The 22,500-nt window shown below is 36.9% G+C and overlaps 1 protein-coding gene across 4 annotated transcripts in view; it reads left to right on the top strand.

The window, feature by feature from the left end:
• LOC144958362 (muscarinic acetylcholine receptor gar-2-like) overlaps nt 1-22,500 on the top strand; it is a 488,871-nt gene that overhangs the window by 209,326 nt on the left and 257,045 nt on the right. For all 4 annotated transcript variants that reach the window (XM_078890317.1, XM_078890315.1, XM_078890316.1 and 1 more), the window contains 2 exons: nt 9,825-10,822; nt 11,660-11,987. The gene's annotated coding sequence lies outside the window, so the exon portion shown is untranslated. The remainder of the gene's footprint in view (nt 1-9,824; nt 10,823-11,659; nt 11,988-22,500) is intronic.

Raw genomic sequence — 22,500 nt, 5'->3', positions numbered from 1 at the left:
ATGTCCCATCCTACATGTTTAATGTTGCTGTTGGCCAGGGACCCCTTGTAAAGCGCTTTGAGAACATTTAGTGGATATTGCGCTACATAAGAACTCTATTTTTTAAAGAATCATCACGACATCAGCCCATCGATGTGACAAACTTATAAATTATTCTTTCCAGACAATAGTCTTCACCAGTCGTAACGTCACTTCCTTCCTAATGACGCATGGTAACTTAGTAACACTGGCTCTAAAGTATCGGAACAATGGCGGATGCCGTATGAAATATTTCTCCGGCGAGTATAAATGTATCCAGAAGAAAAAAAACCACATACATTTGATCATGTTTTGACTTTTACACATTCTGATCACAAGACATATGAAAAGTTCAAACCAGCAGGAAAAATAAAAAGTACAGATTGTCTTTGTTTAGAACCATGATGGCCGCCGTTGCCAGGCGGCGTGACATCAGACTATTGAATCGTATCGAGCATGCATGACGTCTGTCATCACCGTACCTAACCGCTTATTAAATTCTACAAGATAGAATAACAAATCCAGGATTTATTCAATGTTGGGCGGTTCCAGAGATCTGATGACGACATCAGAGTGAGGTCTGTCTGATAGATCCGACCCAAGATTAAATTAAACATGGTGATGTCATCAAAGATCTGACCCGCCCAAAATTAGAAAAAAAAACATGTGCAAAGCTCGTATGTTAAAATTCAGAGTTTTGATCCGTCTGTCGTGAAAACGGAACTTATTGCTTTATTACAGGGGTTTTTTTCCGACATAGACTCGGCCAAGTACTTATTTTACATCTGAGTGCGGTGAGAGAATGCGATAAAGATCCTTTTCCAAGAACTCAAATACGCGCCACTCGGACTGGGACTCGAACCCAGGACCTTCAGATCCGGAGGCGGGTGTCTTACCTCTAGACCCCATTGTCGCACGATAATAATATGTCACAATAAATACTATTATTCTCTCTACCTCAACTCTCCATACCCCCGCCCTACCGTCAACACTAGACAACCTCCTCCCATACCAGCCCCCCCCCCCCCCTCACATACACACACACACACATACACACACACACACACACACACACGCATACACACACATATCCACCCACCTTCGTCCGTTCTTTATATTTTTTTTTTTTTTTGTTATTAATGATTACTTCCCATTTTCCCTTTATCAGACAGACCAGAATGGATTTCACATTACAAGATGCTCAAAGGCCGTCTTTCTACCGTATTACACAATGGAAAATCATAATAATATTATCTTTTTTATTTTTAAGCAAGGTTACTCTATTTTCAGTTTTAAGATATTGAAAAAAAAAGATAAATTTTACTTTACTTTACTGTTGTGACTTCTTACGTCACTCAACTCTTTGTTCTTGTTTTTTAGACAGCCATTTTATTGATCACTACTCACTAAATTCTATCAATCATTGAGACTGATAAGCGTTTAAGGTTACATGCATAGTTTTGTGTGTGTTGTTGTCACGTACGTTATAGCCGACTGGCGGGTGTTGTGAGTATTTTAGCTAAACATATAACATTGATAGCCACATTAAATATAATCCGAACAGTATTATGTCTTAGGATGCACCAGGAACTGAATATTCTATTTATAGCCATAAATGTTACCCATATCCATCAAACGGTACTATATCCTAGGACGTACAAGGCACTGAATATTCTATTTATAGCCACAAATGAAACCCATATCCATCAAACGGTACTATATCCTAGGACGTACCAGGACCTGGGTATTCATTTAATAGTATGCCTGCTAAAACCCACATTCCATCCGAAGTATAACGACTAACACACAAAACTATGTGTAACCTTGAACGTTTATAGTCAGTAATACAGTTAGTTAGAATCTCAAAAGCCGATGCAAAAAACAATAACCAAAAACCGAGTGACACACTTGAACTATCCACTATAGTACTCCGCGATCTAAAATGGATAATCAGACAGGATTCAATGATGAACAACAGCGATCTCAAAATGGATGAACAAGACCGCTATGGATGAACAAGACAGCGATCTCAAAATGGATGAACAAGACAGCGATCTCAAAATGGATGAACAAGACAGCGATCTCAAAATGGATGAACAAGACAGGGATCTCAAAATGGATGAACAAGACAGCGATCTCAAAATGGATGAACAAGACCGCTATGGATGAACAAGACAGCGATCTCAAAATGGATGAACAAGACAGCGATCTCAAAATGGATGAACAAGACACCAACAAGTTGATTCATAACCTGCCTGTTGTGAAAGGGATCAAATTCAAAGCGAGTTTAATTTTTTGTTTTTGTTTTGTTTGTTTGTTTTTTTTTTTTTTTTTTTTTTTTTTTTTGTCTTTTTTTTTTTTTTTTTTTTTTTGGGTTGGGGGGGGGGGGGGTGCGGCTGTGTGGTCTTGTGGTATGATACTCGCTTTCGGATCGGAAGGACCTGGGTTCGAGCCTCGCTCGGTCGGCGCATAGTTGAGTCCTTGGAAAAGGCTCTTTACTCACATTCTCTCACCTGGCCGTTAACTGCGTTATCTTTGTCCGAAAAAAAATTTGTAAAACTGCCTCACAGACGTCATGTCTCATCCTACAAGTTAAGTGTTGCTGTTGTCCATGGACCTATTGTAAAGCGCTTTGAACACGTTTAGTGGATATTGCGCTATATAAAACTTCAAGCTCAAAGCTCGACTTAGAACCGGCAGACGTTAGTTTCATTTATTCTATTCTACTTCTCTCACAATCAGAATGATTCAAATGATACCTTTGGAGGTAATACCGTATTCCAGCTCTGCTAAAGTCATTAGTTATAGATCTATTCATAGGATAGAAATATTTTCTGACAAAACAGCTGTACCTACTTCATTGAAAGGAAGAGAAAGGGAGTAGATTTTACTCATATAGATAGAATGAAGTTGACGTCACTCGGGCCTTTGTTATTGTTTTTTGCCATCCGTGTTTATGAGTAATTCTCACTAAACTGTATTAACCAGACTATAGATAGTATGCGCTTGGCTTAGAAGCTCATAACATTGCCATCCGGAAGTATAACGGACCAACACACAATACTGTGTGTATCCATGAACGTTTATAGTCGGGTTGAAACAGTTCAGTGAGCATTACTCATAAACGCTGATGGCAAAAATCAATAACAAAGACCTGAGTGACGTCATCTTCGAACTATCTATAGACGTTTAATGTTAAACATAGTTTTATGTGTTGGTCCGTTATACTTCCGGATGGCAATGTTGTGAGCTTCTGAGCCAAGCGCATACTATCTATATTATAAGTAAACAAAACAAAATCTTTTATTTTGGTCAGAAAACCCAATAATCAAGTATTAGTAAAAATCAAAATGACCCCCAACTATATTATGAATGAAGTTGGCGGCATTCTGCTCTTTTTAACGTTTCAATTGGGTGATTAGTTCTCAATAAATTATAATAATAATACTTCAGGCGTCCTTGTATATGGACATAATATTTTTGGTCCTTGTCAGGCTATTAGTTTATGAAGGCTACGGTCAAAGCAATCCAGGAAAAAAAATAATGTGGAGCGGGCACTTGTATCAGTAATGATGAGAAAAATAGGGTACGGAGAAGTGCCAGATGAAATCAGAGAATAAAAAGTCACGGAGTCATTGCCAAACTCAGGATCCAATTGACACGACACCCTCCGCCTGGCCGAGAGAGAGAGAGAGAGAGAGAGAGAGAGAGAGAGAGAGAGAGAGAGATACAAGATAGCTCGGTCGGTTATCCGACCGCTCGTTGTTCTCTCTCTCTCTCTCTTTCTCTCTCTCTCTCGCTCTCTCTCTCTCGCTCTCTCTCTCTCTCTCTCTCTCTCTCTCTCTCGGCTAGGCGGAGGGTGACGTTGGCTTATAAGTAGTATTGGATAAGAAGCTCACAAAATTGCCATCCGGAAGTATAACGGAAAAAAACCCCACAAAATTATGTGTAACCTTGAACGTTTATAGTTTGATTAATACAGTTTAGTGAAAATTACTCATAAACGTGGATGGCAAAAAAAAAAAAAGTAACAAAGACCTGAGTGACGTCAACTTCATTCTATCTATATTTGAAGTACATTTGTGACCCATCGTCTCAAAACGGTATTATGTCGGAACGAACCATATGCTTAAAGGCCGAATGTAATGTTAAACTGGTCAAAAATATAAATTATTGGCATTAGCACACTAAAATATGGTATCCATTCCCCTCAATAAATCATACGAACTTAACATAAGTCTGATATTTCTGGCGATAAATTCAATTTTCAACATCTTAACCATCCCGACTTAATACCGTTTTGAGGCGAAGGGTCAAATTTTTTTTTTGGGCCCAATTTTGATAAAATTGTGTTTCATCAGAAAACGTTAGAGGATTGAATGGGTTTTCATCACGACTCATGTTTAAGTAGGGAACGTCCCGCACAGGTAGTTACTATGATTGTCTGAGGGGGGGGGGGGACATATTTTAAAATTTGGCCAGAAATATCCTCCTTCAAATATCGATCGATTTAAATAACCCTCATCTTGGCAAATAAAAAATGTAAAAAACTCTCAAACCTGGGACTTTTAAAGTCCCAGGTTTGAGAGTTATTTAAATTTTTTATTTGCCAAGATGAGGGTTATTTAAATCGATCGATATTTGAAGGCGGATATTTCTGGCCAAATTTTAAAATATGTTGTTTTTTTTTTCTCTCCATGCCAGAGTATGACAGTATGAATGGTTACCGTTTAACTGCCACCGCCCACTGGGTCTTGGCAACGAGATTCCAGGTAATAGAAATGTCTGAGACTAAGGCCCGGAGCACACCGAAGCCATGGTTAACATATAGACAGTTCGAAGTTGAATTCACTCAGGTCTTTGTTATTGTTTTTGCCATCGCGTTTATGAGTTCTAAACTGTATTTACCAGACCATATACGTTCATGGTTACACAAAGTTGTGTGTGTTTGTCCGTTACACTTCCGGATGGCAATGTTGTGAACCTTTCAGCCAAGGGCCTACTATCTATAGCCTGACACTATAACCATATATGACTTATAGTTTGACGTCATTTTTTTTTTGGTTGTGCAGCGTCTAGTGAGTCGTTAATAGAGCTCAAGGAGACAAGTTATTTCATTGGTTGAACTATTGAATACAACTCAACATTTGTTTTCTTTTGTGACCAAAGACTTGTCTTTTGACGTCATTTGTTGGTCAGTTTCCGGCCATGCGGTTTACAAAGACCACGGTCTGACTCGGGACTTAGAAAATTGGGAAAACTGAAAAACTCATCTCGTGCAGAATTTGATGGCTCCCTGAGTCAGTGGCTAAATACTTAGTGGATTGGGTGTAATGGTCTCTCCCATCTCAGCCCTGCTCTTCTTAATCACCACGAAAACCTCATCTCACCTACCTAACCCCCCCCCCCCCCATCCTTCCACCCCCTCCCTGTATCCTATCCTTCCAATCCCCCCCCCCCTGCCTGTCTTCCATCCCTCCATCCCCTTCCTGTCTCCCATCCTCTCTTCCCCCCCCCCCCCACCTCCCATCCTTCCATCCCCCTCCCTTTCTCACATCCCAGCTACCAATCGTGCTACGAAGAAAAATAAAACCCAGGTATTTACAATTTTGGCTAGAAAGCTCGTCCTCCAAATATTGATCGATTTAAATGACCCTCATCTTGACCGGAAAAAAATCCCCCCCCCCCCAAAAAAAAAAACCTCTCAAACATGTGACTTGGCGAAGTCTTCCTTTAATTCCCAGGTTTGAGAGTTTTTGCCAAGGTGAAGGTCATTTTAAATCGACCGATATTTGAAAGAAGAGTTCCCTGGACAAAATTGTTTATTACGCGTTGTTGTTTTGTTTTTATAGTCTCTTCAGCGTACGATAGGACACCCCCCCCCCCACCCTTCCCTTCCTTTCTCAAAAGTCCCCCCCCCCCCCCACCCTTCCCTTCCCTTCTCAAAACTTCCTCCCCCCCCCCCACACACCTTTCCCTTCCCTTCCCTTCTCAAAACTTCCCCCCCCCCCCCACCTTTCCCTTCCGTTCTCAAAACTTCCCCCCCCCCCCACCCTTCCCTTCCCTTCTCAAAACTCCCCCCCCCCCCCTTCCCTTCTCACCCCCCCCCCCCCGCCAAAAAGAACAACAACAACAAAAACAACTCAATCCATCAAGCAACAGCTTGCGTCAACGAACGTTTTCCATCGCGATTCCACAACGATTTTCCAAAAGACAAAACCAGGAATCCAGGTGAGACCATAAAACACAAAGACGACGCCACAAATCGTTACACCTGCTGCCTCTCCTTTAGAACGAATGATTCTCTCCAACTCCACAGACATTGGGTTCAAAGTGGAAAATTTTTTTAAAAGATACTAGTTGTAATGTTACCCACCTTTTCACATTGGTGTCACGCCTAGGTAACCCGTAGAAGCAATCGTTAACGTAATATAGCCTGACACTAGAACCGTAGCCATCGTTAACTTATAGATAGTTCGAAGATGACGTCACTCAGGTCTTTGTTGATGTTTTTTGCCATCCGCATTTATGAGTAATGCTCACAGAACTGTATTAACCCGACTATAAACGTTCATGGATACACACAGTTTTGTGTGTTGGTCCGTTATACTTCCGGATGGCAATGTTATGAGCTTCTTAGCCAGGCGCATATTATCTATAGCTTGACACAAGCGTAAAGTTATGGCCTGATACTGACTAAAAAATGACGTCAAAATGCCCGTCTTTTGCCACAAAAGAAAACAAATCGTGAGTGTATTCAATAGTTCAACCAATGGAATAACTTGTTATTTCATTGGTTGAACTCATGAATACAACTCGCGATTTGTTTTCTTTTGTGGCAAAAGACTGGCATTTTGACGTCATTTTATGGTCAGTGTTAGGCTATAACTTTACGATGGCTACGAATATAGCTTGACACTAGAACCCTCTAAGACTTATAGTTTGACGTCATTTTTTAAATTTGTGCAGCGTCTAGTGAATTGTCGTTAGTAGTGCTCAAGGAAACAAGTGATCTCACTGGTTGAACTATTGAATACAACTCACGATTTGTTTTCTTTTGTGGCCAAAGACTTGTCTTTTGACGTCATTCTCCGGTCAGTTTACGATATTGATTCAGAAAAGTGAGTGGAGCAGTCACTTATTGATAATAACCAATAATGATGTGAGTAAATTAGTGCCAGAAGACAATAAAAAGGATTCAAATTTCTCGGCGATGGGGGCTCGAACCCGCGACCTTAATGCTACGAAAACTCCGCCTGGTCCATTGTCTTTTAGCTCTTTTCTAAAAATAAAATTGAGCTTTTATTTTGCGCAATATCCACTAAATGTGCTCAAAGCGCTTTACAAGGGGTCCCTGGTCAACAGCAACATTTAACATGTAGGACGGGACATGACGCCTGTTAGGCGATATTACAATATTTTCGGACAAAGACAACCATGTTAACGGCCAGGTACTCATTTTACACCTGAGTACAGTGAGAGAATGTGAGTAAAGAGCCTTTTCCAAGGACTCAATTATGCGCCGAGCCCGTAAGCTCGAACCCAGGACCTTCCGATCCGAAAGCGAGTGTCATACCACCAGACCACATAGCCACGCACTTCATTTTCTGTAATTATCAACCAGAAAAGCCTGAATCACGGAGTTTCAATTAGCATTTTGGATCTATTCTTCTGGTACCAAAATCATTGGAAGTGTAGTGTGTATGTAACCAGTCCTTCGGATGGCTAATAATGAACAGGTTATAATAGGCTTTATCGATTTTGAAATGTCTTATTTAATCCTTGTAGATTGTTGGTTTTTAAAGTTATCTATAGATAGAACGAAGTTGATGTCACTCAGGTCTTTGTTATTGTTTTTTACCATCCACATTTATGAGTATTTCTCACTAAACTGTATTATCCAGACTATAAAAGTTCATGGTTACACTTAGTTTTGTGTGTTGGTCCGTTATACTTCCGGATGCTGGGTGGGGATCCTGACCTCCCATAGTGGGCAGGGAGGTACATACTGTCTTCTATCCCCTTATATCTATTTTCCAACATGCTTTCTGTCTTTGTCTTGGAATGAGATTACTTGGTTTTGTCCTGGCCCTGACCGGAGTCCTAGCTGGGAGGGAAACAGTCGAATGCATAGTTATTGTTTTGGGAGATGATATTTTTTTCCTTGTAAATCATCTCTCTGTTATGTATTATTATTTTTATTTTTAATGTATAATGTAAGCATTTGAGTGTGTTCCTCTTTGTTGGATTTTGTGCTTGTGTCCGGATGAGACTTATAGGTTATCTCAAACTAAGTACATTGGTGGTATGCTCTTGGAATCTACATCTGATCCCTATTTGTTCCTAGTTCCCCTTTTGTCTTTCTTTTTCTTGGGTGCTTTAATTGTAATTCCAGAACTTTTTACTTTCCCATTTTCTTCCTTTTTACTGCGCTGATATAACCTAAATGTGTTGCAAGCGCCGTAAAACCCTTAAAAACAAAAACAAACAACTTCCGGATGACAATGTTGTGAGCTGCTTAGGCAAGCCCATACTGTCTATAGCGACTACTGTTTTTTATACCCTTAAAAACAACGAATGATTACATTTCCCAGTCGGCAGGTCTGGTTACATTGTCTAGACAATTCTAACCGTGACCCAACGTCACAAAAGGTTATTTTCAATGCTAATCGCTTAGGTAAACATACTCACAACTTCCGGCAGCCGGATATGACGTACCAACAGGCAAAGCTGCTTACAACCTTCAAAGTTTATAGTCTGGTTGATACAATTTAGTGAGTTCTAATCCTAAAAATGGCTGTATTTTAGTTAGCTTTGTATTTTTTTAGATAGTATGCGCTTGACTATGAAAATCACATTGTCATCCGGTAGTATACCGGATCAACATATAAAAACTATATATATATATATATATATATATATATATATATATATATATATAGACAGATAGATAGATATCAGATGAATAGAAAGATAGATAGATAGATAGATAGGTAGACAGGCAGATAGATAGATAGATAGTTAGATAGATAGATAGATAGATAGATAGATAGATAGATAGATAGATAGATAGATAGATAGATAGATAGATAGATAGATAGTTGGATAGATAGATAGATAAATAGATATCAGATGAATAGATACATAGATAGATAAATAGATAGATTGATAGATAGACTGATATATGTCAGATGAATAGTTAAATAATATATAGATATATACACTTCCCCCCCCCCCCTCCAACCAACCACCACCATTCAATGTTAAAGTACATAATATATCCAAAGTAATATCAAATACCAGAAGCACAAACGAAACAAACAAAAAACATGGCTGCCATTAACACAAAGAGGGCAGTATTCTGACACACAAACACACACACACACACACACACATACAACATCAATACCCTAAGTAACTGCATTTTTGTTTTGAGCAAACCGGACACATTAAAAAATATATTATGAGATACACACCAAAGAAACAGGGGTCTCGTGTCTTTCCCTGGGGTGCCGTTCACTGTGATCGGCGAGGCGATTACGCGCTCCCATGAGGGTATCGAATAACAGCGACTATTTATTTTTCAATATCGATGTCATAGGCATTTTCCCTTGGGGCAGATACAACGTTGTGAAATATTACATCACAATATCTGGTGGTTTTTTTTGACTGGTTGTGTTAGTTATTGTTATTATTATTATTATTATTATTATTATTATTATTATTATTATTATTATTATTATTATTATTATTATTATTATTATTATTATTATAAATCTATATGTTCTCATTTCTATCTGTTCCAGATTTCATCACAACACCAGGACCATAACAGGATTGTCGTAACACCATCACCTACAATCCAAAGACTCTTGAATATCTCCAACAACTAGTTTTCTAATATCAACACTCAGCGTGACCTTCGCCTTCGCCGTCAGAAGACGCGACATAAAATGAAAAAAATAAATATTTTGCTCTACATTTTGCGATTATATCTAGGTCTAATCTGAATCCAAGTTGACGCCGAATTCAATAATCAAAACAAAAACGGTCCCTGTTTTTTTTAATTTTGAGCTAACTGCTTTACTGTACATTTTGAGGTCATATTATTATCACGTGATAACAACTGGACGTTATTTTCTAAATTTTTAGAATTGCGCCATTTTGGAATTGAACCATTACTGATAATATATTATTTTTGCTGCTTTATTATTATTATTATTATTTTGTACTTGTTGTTTTAGAAATATGCTCTAAATTGTACTGGGATTATTCCCCCCTGACACAGGCTCTCATAATATAAATCTACGTGATACTGAGTATCAAAATACTTGGAGTAAAGCTCTTTGTAATAAATAGTATACTCTACAGGGACATTGAGAGATGTTTGTAATGAAAACATTGTGCTTCTTTCATCAACATTGCTGCTGTCATCGTGATTAGCCTGAACACAACCAGATCCTAATTCAGATGTTTGAATGTGACAAGAATTATAAACCTCTCCCTTCATCTTTTGGAATAAATAAATAAATCTACAAATTAACATTTAAAAAAAAAAACTTGAATCGACCAAGTCAGGTCAGATCAGGTCAGATCAGGTCAGATCAGGTCAGAGGTCATTCAACAAGTGCAACCATGAGTATGCGGAAATGTTATCACCTCAAACTACAAGACTTAAGACGAAAGCTCAATCTGGCAACATCGTCCTCCTTGAATTATAATTCAACTCAACATGAACTCTGTCGTGATTTGATTAAGCCAGCTCTCTGTTGAATCCGGGCTGGTGAAGTTGAGATCATAAGACGTGAGAAAATTTTGAAGTTTAATAGATTAATTCAAAAGACGCAAATTAATTATATTTAATGTCAGTGCATGACATAATCAGTCGGAAGGCAAAAATTTTGGATTTGCATTTTTTTTTTTTCATTTTATGAAAGAATATGCTCATCAAAGCATTTTAATCTTTATTTGAATCAAATCGGGTGATTTTTCATGAAGTTATGATCAGATGTACGGGAAAGGTTGCTCAAAGTTTATACTTTTTAAACTTGACTAGATGTAAAAAAATATTTAGCAGTGAAATTAAGCTTTGATATTTCCCGAAGACGTATCTACACACAAACGTTGATTTAATCATTTATGACAAGAACTCATTTTTGATTTTTTTTTTTTAAATTGACTTTCTAACTAAACGTGGCATTATATCAGTTCAAACCTTTTCACCATCCGACTGATTATGTCATTCACTGTAAAATATATTGGGCTTTTTCTTGGTGGGTGGATTAAATCAATCAAGATATTTAATGTTAGAGGAAACTTTCACTTGCTGTTGATATTCAAATATTTTGATAAGATTTGCGATGAATCTTTAAATAAATATATTTTGTTGAAATAAATCAAAATTATTAATGACATTTTAATCGTAACGCAGTATAAAAATACGAAATCATTGGGCACAATCTTTGTGCCAGCTAGGTCAGCCTACTTTGTAACATTGAAGTGTAGGTTTAGTCATAAAGATATTCAAGAATGAAATATATTATTGTCTGTTGGTCTCTAAGAAGTAAAATTAAAATAAACTTTGTTAAACATTGTCTTTAATCTACTAAATTTGGCTTAAGTGAGTTTTTTGCTTTTTTAGATATCTAGATTTCTGAACAAAGATTCTGATTTGAAATACCTTATCATATTATATTGTTGTGCTTGAATCGGATACAGAATTTACGTCTTCTTGGTGTTGTGATATTTTCATCGACAAAAAAATTTGAGGTTTCTTTGGAAAACATTTTGGGATATTTCAATTTATTGATTCTTATTCTGCACCGTTCATGACTTGAGCCTGTGCTGAACTTTAAGGACCTATAATCATTGGTCAAGCAGGAAACGCAATCATATTTGAACTTGTCCTGGACAATTTCTGGTGGACAACAACTCAGCTTCCTGGATTTTCTACGTGAATTTCGTTTCAGGTAAGTCATTTTTCTTGTCATTATTAGCATCCGGTCTGACCAGTTAATTGTCATGGGCCTACTCTGGGAAAACACTTATTTAAAATTTTGGCCAGCAAACTCGACCTTCAAATATCGATCGATTTAGATGATCCCCTTCTTGGCAAAAAAACCTTAAACCTGGGATTTCACAGAATCCCTCACGAGATCCAAGTTTGAGAGGTTTTCGGCAAGAAGACGGTCATTTAAATCGATCGATATTTGAAAGAAGAGTTTTCTGACCAAATATTTAAATACGTGTTTATCAAGAAGAACGGAGTTAATCAAAACTCACCCAGAGTTGTGACCCTTGTGGACTCCCAGTGACGAAATATTTCGGACCCTTTATTTTTATACAGCTTGGATAGCTTAATTCTTTACATCAAAATGTTGCTTTTTTCATTGGGAAGATGCAGTTTCAGCTTTGGACTTCAATAAATTAAGTACATAACATTTAAAACGTTATTGTTTTGTGGTCGCACTCTTTGTACTTTTCTGTTTCATCTTTGTCCACATCAAATCCATCAATATCATCCTACTCCTCCTCCTCCCCCTCCTTCTTCTTTTCTTATTGTTCTATTTCTCTCTTTTTTCATCTTCTCCTCCTTCTTCTCCTCCCCCTCCTCCTCCTCCTCCTCCTCCTCCTCCTCCTCCTCCTTCTTCTTCTTCTTCTTCTTCTTCTTCTTCTTCTTCTTCTTCTTCTTCTTCTTCATCATCATCATCATTATCATTATCATCATCATCATCTTCTTCTTCTCCTTCTTCATCATCATCACTAACTTGTCAGGAAAACCATAAATTACACCGTCTGAGCCATTCTCCCAGAGACCACTTCAATAAGAATCAAAGTTCACTTCGAACTCACCATGCACTGTTTACAAACAATCCCGAATAACTCGGTCACACTTACGTCCGTGAGATAAGTAAATGAAATTAACCGAGAATACTTAGATTTATTCAAATCTAATTATGGATAAAACGAATTTCACGTGACCCCCCCCCCCCTAACAAAAAACAAAAAAAAAAAACAACGGATTTTAAACATTCCAGGCTGTAGATGATTTAGACTCGTTCATTGATTAAAGCAATGTTGACGTCAGGTTGATTAAAATAGTTACATTTATTTTTATCTTAACACTTTCTCTCAAATAATCACAATGCTATTTATTACGGTGAGTCAGGTAATGATGGATAATTTAAAAAAAAAACTATAGCAATTATATTGCGCAATATCCACTAAATGTTCTCAAAGCGCTTTTTCAAGGGGTCTCTGGCCAACAACAACACTTACTATGTAGGACGGTACATGACGCCTGTTAGTCGATATTATAATTTTTTTTGGACAGAGACAACATTGTTTACGGCCAGGTACTCATTTTACACCTGAGTACGGTTAAAGACAGTGAGTAAAGAGCCTTTTCCAAGCACTCAAGTATGCGCCGATAGAGGGTCGATTCCAAGACCTACCTTCCGTTCCGAAGGCGAGTGTCATACCACTAGGCCATATAGCCGCACTTAATACTTAAATTTATTTTGATCTTAACAATTTATTACGGTGAGTCATCTAACTTATAAGACTCAGGTAAAGATGGGTAATTAAATACCAAGATTGTTTGTTCAGGAATATACCGGAATTCGACTAGGGTTTTATTATTCTTTTACAGGCGTCAGACATTGCATGTTTTCAAATTCCTTTCACAAATCAAATTACTTAATTATCTGTTCTAGTTTCTTGTCTCCTTTAATTAAATCATCTTAGTTTGTCTTTCTCTCCTTTTCTGTCGCTCTCGAATTATTTTGTAGATAGTTCAGTTTGTGCCCGCAAAATGTAAGTTTGTGACATTCTCCACAAAATTACTCCATTACAAAGTTATTTGGAAAAAATCTAAAGAAAATTTGCATCTTCATATTATGTTTCTCTGCCTTAAGTAAGAAAACAAAATAATTTGAAAAAATCGTCAGTGGTATGAGACTCGACTTCGGATTGGAAGGCCCTGGGTTTGAGCCTCGCTCGGCGCATAGTTGAGTCCTTGGAAAAGAATCTATACTCACATTCTCTCACCGTATTCAGGCGTAAAATGAGTACCTGGCCGTTCACAGCGTTAAGTTGTCTCTTTCTGAAATTATTTTTGCATTATTGCCTAACGGCAGGTGCCATGTCTTGTTCTACATTTTACATGATGTTGTTGTTGGTCAGGGACCCCATGTCAAGCGCTTTGAGCACGTTTAGTAGATATTGCGCTATATCAAAGCTCAAGTTTAGAGCTCAAGCCTGGACCCACCATTCGCCTCAAAATAACTCCATTACAAAATTATTTGGAATAAAAACTAAAGAAAAATTGCACCCTCATCTGTTTTTCTGCGTTAAGTAAGAAAACAAAATAATTTTAAAACGTTTAGTGGATATTGCGCTATATAAAAGCTGATTTTTTTCACTTTTTTGTTGTTGTTGCTTTGTTTTTTGTTTGTTTTGTTTTTGTTTGTTTTTAAAAAATATTTTTTGTTTCTCTTTTTAACATTATTGTCTAGTGCTATGCCAGAATTCCATTGGGATTATACTGGAGTCAGACATTGCATGTTGTAAAATTCCTTTGAATAATCAAATTACTGGCGTGATCTGTCTGAAGTATCTCAGACAGCTTACAGAGCTTCTCAATCCTTTTCTTTGTTTTTAAACTAAAAAAAACCCCAAAAACTAGAGCATTTTATAAATATATATATATATATATATATATATATATATATATATATATATATATATATATATAAATATATATATATATATAATATATATATATAAAACTAGAGCATTTATATAGCGCTATATCCACAAAGCGTGCTCAAAGCGCTTTACAAAGGGTCCATGTACAACAGCAACACGCTTGAAGCGACTTTTTGGGTGGGTCGTGTATAGCTCATACGTTAGAGTCACAATCTCCCTGGCCAGGCGGAGTTGTCGTACCAGTAAGGTCACGGGTTCGATCGAGTCCTTATCGCCGCCGTGAAGTTTTTATTCTCTGTTGTCTTCTGGCACTTTCCTACTCACTTCATTTCTTGTTGTTATCTATTTACTTCTTGATTTAGTGGACTTTGCAGACCTGCCTACCTGGAAATCGAAAAATTCGTAATTTTTGGGAGATAAAAATTGTAGTCGCTATAGTTAACGTTAAAAATAAACAATTCTCCCTTATTGTAGTCGTTATAGTTAACGTTAAAAATAAACAATTCTCCCTTACTGTAGTCGCTATATTTAGTATGCACTTGGCTAAGACACTCACACAATTGCCATCCGGAAGTAACACGGACCAACACACAAAACTATGTGTATCATTGAACGTTTATTGTCAGGTTAATACAGTTTAGTGAAAATTACTCGTAAACGCGGATAGCAAAAAGCAATAACAAAGACCAGAGTGACGCCAACTTCATACTATCTATAGATAACGTTAAAAATCAACAATTCTCCCCTACTGTAGTCACTATAGATAACGTTAAAAATCAACAAGTCTCCCTCATTATAGTCGCTATAGTTAACGTTAAAAGTCAACAAGTCTCCCTTACTGTAGTCGCTATGGTTAACGTTAAAAATCAACAAGTCTCCCTTACTGTAGTCGCTATAGTTAAAGTTAAAAATCAACAATTCGCCCTTACAAGGTCGCAATAGTTAACGTTAAAAATCAACAATTCACCCTTACTATAGTCGCTATAGTTAACGTTAAAAATCAACAATTCTCCCTCACTGTAGTCGCTATAGTTAACGTTAAAAATTAACAATTCTCCTTACTCTAGTCGCGAAAGTTAATGTTAAAAATCAACAATTCTCCCCTACTGTAGTCGCTATAGTTAATGTTAAAAATCAACAATTCTCCCTTAATGTAGTCGCTATAGTTAACGTTAAAAATCAGCAATTCTCCCTCACTGTAGTCGCTATAGTTAACGTTAAAAATCAACAATTCTCCCCTACTGTAGTCGCTATAGTTAACGTTAAAAATAAACAATTCTCCCTTATTGTAGTCGTTATAGTTAACGTTAAAAATCAACAATTCTCCCTTACTGTAGTCGCTATATTTAGTATGCACTTGGCTAAGACACTCACACACTTGCCATCCGGAAGTAACACGGACCAACACACAAAACTATGTGTATCATTGAACGTTTATTGTCAGGTTAATACAGTTTAGTGAGAATTACTCATAAACGCGGATAGCAAAAAGCAATAACAAAGACCAGAGTGACGCCAACTTCATACTATCTATAGATAACGTTCAAAATCAACAATTCTCCCCTACTGTAGTCACTATAGATAACGTTAAAAATCAACAATTCTAGCTTACAGGGTTGAAAAACACAATTCAAAATCCTCAATAATTTTGTAACTGTCTGGCTTCAATGTTCATTTTCAATAAGTTTTAATGACTTTATTCTGAAATTGGAGTCAACATTTCGTAATCCTGTGCATATTTCGTAATAATAGATATTCATGTTTGATATTGCGCAATATAGTCATGTTTGACATTGCGCAATATAGAAGTTGAAGTTTATTCTGGGCTTTATTGTTATTTTCTTTCAATAATTTTTTTTCTTATCTGAGTTATTACCAAGTAAAACAAATTAAAAAAAATTAAAATGAGCTTTTATATAGCGCAATATCCACTAAATGTGCTCAAAGCGCTTTCAAGGGGTCCCTGGTCAACAATAACATTTAACATGTAGGACGGGACATGACGCCTGTTAGGCGATATTATAATTTTTCGGACAAAGACAACGCTGTTAACGGCCAGGTACTCATTTTACACCTGAATATGGTGAGAGAATGTGAGTAAAGAAACTTTTCCAAGGACTCAACTACGCGCCGAGCGCGAGGCTCGAACCCAGGACCTTCCGATCTATCCGAAAGCGAATATCATACCAAAAGACCACATAGCCGCACAACCCCCACCCCCCCCCCCCACCCCCCCCCCCCTTTTCCCTCCCCCCACCCCCTAACCCCTCTCACACAAATAAACACACGAGACTAGTATGATGACTCATCTTTCAGGATTGATCGACTCAGGTAAAGATGGGTAATTATCCATTAAAATTTGTTTGTTTAAGAATATATGTGAATTCCAGAGGGGATTCTACCGGCGTCTGACATTACATGTTGTAAAATTCCTTTCACAAAGTCAAATTAGCTCATTATCTGTCTTTTTGTAATCCCTTGATTCAATTGTCGTTTTGTAAGTCTGCTTGCAAAAAATTGTAATGTAGTTTGGATTTTCTCGTTTTGTGTTTCTTCCCCCTCCCCCCCCCCCCCCCCCCGCCCCCTCCCCCCAATGTGGAGTCTTGGTCTAGCGATATAAATTGGGTAAAAAAAAATAGTGATCTTTTACGTAGAATGTACTTTTCGATAGACTAGCGTCCTATCAAAAGGATAGCAAGTAATTGCTATTGTCCGTTTCACATTATTGAAACTGGGATACACTCCGGCTGCATGGGTCCAATGGCTCTGAAGGGCTACTTTTTTTTCCTTTCTTGTCCTGTCTGCCACTGTTTCATAGACACATTTTTCCCCCATAGATCTTTATCTTACAGCAGTGCCTGCTCCCTAATAAGATTCAACAGCCGTGACGTCACTTCCCTCGTAATGACGCATAGTAACTTAGTAACTGGTTCTAAACTATGGGACCATTAATGGCTAACGCCCTTATGAAATACTTCTCCAACGAGCATAAAAGTGTATCCAGAGGAGAAAAACATTGGAAATCTGATCATGTTTTGACTTTTATACATTCTGATCACATGACATGTGAAAAAGTTCCAGTCAGCATGAAAAATAAACAATACCGATTTTTTTATTTAGAACCTAACTGCTGGTTGCTGGGCGGACGTGACATTAGACTATCGAATCGATTTGTAACTCCCAATTTTAATATCATTTCATTTTCATCTCCTTCCTCCCCGTCTGCCCCCCCCCCTCCCCCCCTCTCTCTCTCTCTTTCCCCCATCTCCCACTCCATCCCAACCCACCTCTTTTTTTTTCCCACAACTCATTTCTCTCCCCCTCAATTTCAATATCACTCAATTTTCTCGTTTTACTACAGCTAATCTCCTATATCTAGTTTTTTTTTTATATAGATAGCCGACGTCAAATTAACGTCAATTTGTGATACCTTTTCGAAATCCCAGGCACAAAGGGTGTAACCAGGTCTGGCGCCATTCAGGTATTCCATGATCCGTCATTACACCTTTATTTACTTCAGTTGAAGAGATTTAGAAATTGTAATCGGGTAGACAACTCAAATTATCAATTGAATTCTTACAAAATGGCTTAATTTTAAATATATTATTTTTGGCCAGAAAATTTTACTATGCATATTATTATTAATTTTATTATTATTATTATTATTATTATTATTATTATTATTATTATTATTATTATTATTATTATTATTATTATTATTATTATTATTATTATTATTATTATTATTATTAATTTATTATTAATTTTTATTATTATTATTATTATTATTATTATTATTATTATTATTATTATTATTATTATTATTATTATTATTATTATTAAAACTACATCACTATTACTAAAAGTCTTAAATTCATTTTGGCCAGAAAAATATTTCACAAACATCTAATTGGCAACTTAAATTAATGAACTTAAGTTAATGAAATAGCTTAATTGTATCTTGTCCAGACACGTTGATTACACAATCAAACAGGCGACTAAATTTAACTCTTCTTACAAAATGGCATAAGTATATTTTGGCCAGAAACTACAAAATCTAACAGACAACTAAAATCACCGACTTAAATTCTACGAAATGACTTAACAATATTTTAGTCAGAAAATTGTTATTAGTAATGTCAGATAGACAACTCAAATAACTTTACTCTTCTTATAAATGGCTTAAATTCATTTTTGCAAGAAAATTATATAATACAATTAGATCTTGAAGTCCTCTGAAAAAAACCCATATTTATAAATTTGGCCAGAAAAATCGTCCTTCAATTATCGATCGATTTAAATGACCCTCATCTTTGCAAAAACTCTCAAACCTGGGACTTCGCCAAGTCTTTGATAAAGGCCCAGGCTTTAGAGTGTTTGTCAAGACGCGGGTCATTTAAATCGATCGATATTTGAAGGACGAGTTATCTGGCCAAATTTTTAAAAATGTTTTTTTTTTCCAGAGTACGGACTACGGCAGTATAAAACAGAAACCTAAAAGATCGTTATTCTTACAAAATGTCTTAAATTCATATTTGGCCACAAAATGATGACAATTACTATTACTACAAGTATCAAACAGACATCTAAAATTACCGCACTATTATAATATGGACTAGTGGATCGAAAAGTCCTGGTTTCAAGCCTCGCTCGGCGCATAGTTGAGTCCTTGGAAAAGACCCTTTACTCATATTCTCTCACCGTACTCAGATGTCAAATGAGTACCTGGCCGTTAACAGCGTTGTCTCTATCCGAAAAAAATTAATATCGCCTAACAGGCGCCATTTCTCGTCCTACATGTTAAGTGGTGTTGTTGGCCAGGGACCCCTTGTAAAGCGCTTTGAGCACGTTTAGTGGATAGTGACCTATATAAATGCTCATTTATTTTCTTTTAAGGTGGGAGAATGGGAGTAATAAACATTTTCCAAGGATTCAATTATGCGCTGGTCAGACTGGGACTCGAACCCTGAACCTTCCGACCCGAACGTGTGTGGTCAGTCATACCATGAGACTACAACGCCGAGGGCCAAAAGTTCAAAATTCAAAATTCAAAATTAAAATCCCCTGTCCAAATTTGTAAAAGGCGTTTTGCTAGTGAGTTTTGGCCAAAAATTCCATTTCGTTTTAATAGCTTGCCAAGAAGCCGCCAGAGAATAAAGTTACAGTCAAGAAAAAGATTAAAACTCTTTCATCTCGAATTTGATGGCAAAGTTTTATTATTTTAATTTTGAAAATCTAAATTAAAAAAATTATATATTATATATATATATATATATATATATATATATATATATATATATATATATAATATATATTTATATATAATATGTTATATATATATATATATATATATATATATATATATATATATACTTTCTCTTTTCTCTCTCTCTCTCTCTCTCTCTCTCTCTCTCTCTTATATATATAATAATATATATATATATAATATTTCTTCTCTCTCTCTCTTCTCTATATATATATATATATATATATATAAAATATATATATATATATATATATATATATAATATCTTCCGCTCTTTGTTATTTTCAGTCTTCCTTTCATTCTCTCCTCCAGTCCATCTTTATCTTCTCTCTCTCTCTCTCTCTCTTTCTTCATTTATTTCTTTCCTCACCCCCTTCCGACTCCCTTTCACTTCTTTTTCTCCTAAACAAATTTTTGTCATCCCACGAGACAATATTATTATGGCCGCACAAAGATACGATACAGAACTGAAGAAGTGTGTACCACCATGTCCATGTGTCACCTTGTCAAAAAATGAATAATACGCTTAAACAGTCATGACGTCACTTCCCTCGTAATGACGCATGGTAACTCTAATCTATCGGAACAATGGCGGACGCCCTTATAAAATATTTCTCCGACGAGTATAAAGCGTATCCAGAGGGGAAAAAAACATTATAAATCTGATCAAACTTTGCTTTTACACATTCTGATCACAAGACATATGAAAAGTTATAGCCAACATGAAGAATAAAAAGTACCGATTTTCTTTGAGTAGAACCACGATGGCCGCCGTTGCTGGGCGACGTGACATCAGACTACTGAATCCAATTACTCATAAACATGGATGGCAAAAAAAACAACCAAAACAATAACAAAGACCTGAGTGACGTCAACTTCATTCTATCTATCAATCCTAAGGCAGACGTAACTCCATTTTAAACACGAATAAAATGTAACCCAGATTCTCAGACCGGTACCACGCCAAAAACAGAGCTTTGTACAAGGCGTCCCTGACCAACAGCAACACTAAACAAGTAGAACGAGACATGACGCCTGTTATGCAATTTTACAATTTTTCGGACAGATAGACAACGTTGTTAACGGCCAGGTAGGTACTCATTTTAAACCTGACTACGGTGAGAGAATGTATGTAAAGAGTCTTTTCCAGGAATCCTTCAGAGCCATTAAGCCCATGTAGCCATTGGAGTTTATCCCGGTTTCTTTAGCTTGAAACGGTCAATGGCAATTATTTGCTATCCTTTGGAATGAACAACGATTTGCGTCTTTTTGTTGTTTGTTGATATTTCCATGACAACAATGAACCCATAAGCAACTTGGTAATCAGACCTGCAAATAAGTGCACGTCGGTTTTTGTGCGATAGGTCACATTTGGCAAATACTGTCAACCCTGAGACTTCTCTCAAGTCCCGGGTTTTAAAACTAATTACCAGGTCATGGTGAATATTACGTATTATCTATTTGAAATAATATGTGACCCCTCGTCTCAAAACGGTATTATGTCGGGATGGACCAGATGCTCAAAAGTAAAATTTTAGTCAAAATGGTCAAAAATATGAAACGTTGGTATTTACCACAGTAAAATATGATATTCATTCTCCTCTATAAAGCATATGAACTCAACTTAAGCATGATATTTCTGGCTACAAATTCCATCTTCAGCATATTAATCATCCCGACTTAATACCGTTTTTAGACGAGGAGTCACATATAATATCTGTCCAAAACAAAAACAAAACAAAAACCCCTCAAACACGGGACTTTAAAGGAATACTACTAAGAAGTCCCAGGTTTGAGAGATTTTTGATATTATGTTAAAGGTCATTGTAATCGATCGATGTTTGAGAGCTGAGAGACGAGTTGTTTTCTGGCCAAATTTTAGAAAATGTGTAGTAGTGCGGCTATGTGGTCTAGTGGTATGACACTCGCTTTCGGTTCGGAAGGTCCTGGGTTCGAGCCTCGCTCGGCGCATAGTTGAGTCCCTGGAGAAGGCTCTTTACTCACATTCTCTCACCGTACTCAGGTGTAAAATGAGTACCTGGCCATTAACAGCGTTGTCTCTGTCCCAAAAATGTGTAATATCGCCTGACAGGCGTCATGTCTCGTCCTACATGTTATGTGTTGCTGTTGGCCAGGGACCCCTTGTAAAACGATTTGAGCACGTTTAGTGGATATTGCACTATATAAAAGCTCTTTTTTTTTCTTTAGTTAGTGGGGTCTTTTATTTTAAGTACGCCAGTGTTATTCTGCCACCTTTGTTTTCATGGGATTGTAAAAGACGATAAGCGAGTGTTATATCGTTTTTTTTTCCTCTAGGAAATCAATAAAGTTCTTTCGGGAAATTCCGGTTATGTTTGAGATTAAGTATATTACACTGGTTCTTCTATGAAGACACTGCGTTGAATGTAAGTAAACGGTGGCTGTTTGTTAGGAGAAGTTTGGGCCTCGGGAAAGACCGGAAACGGGTGACAATCGTTTTGTCCTCCGCGCATGTCCGCTAGGGAGAG

This window comes from Berghia stephanieae, chromosome 12 (genome assembly GCF_034508935.2).
Source record: "Berghia stephanieae isolate SIO BIC M18660-M18661 chromosome 12, UCSD_Bste_1.3, whole genome shotgun sequence".
NCBI classification, from domain to species: Eukaryota; Metazoa; Mollusca; class Gastropoda; order Nudibranchia; family Aeolidiidae; genus Berghia; species Berghia stephanieae.
Note: the sequence above shows the minus strand (reverse complement) of the source record. Positions and strands in the feature narration are given on the sequence as shown.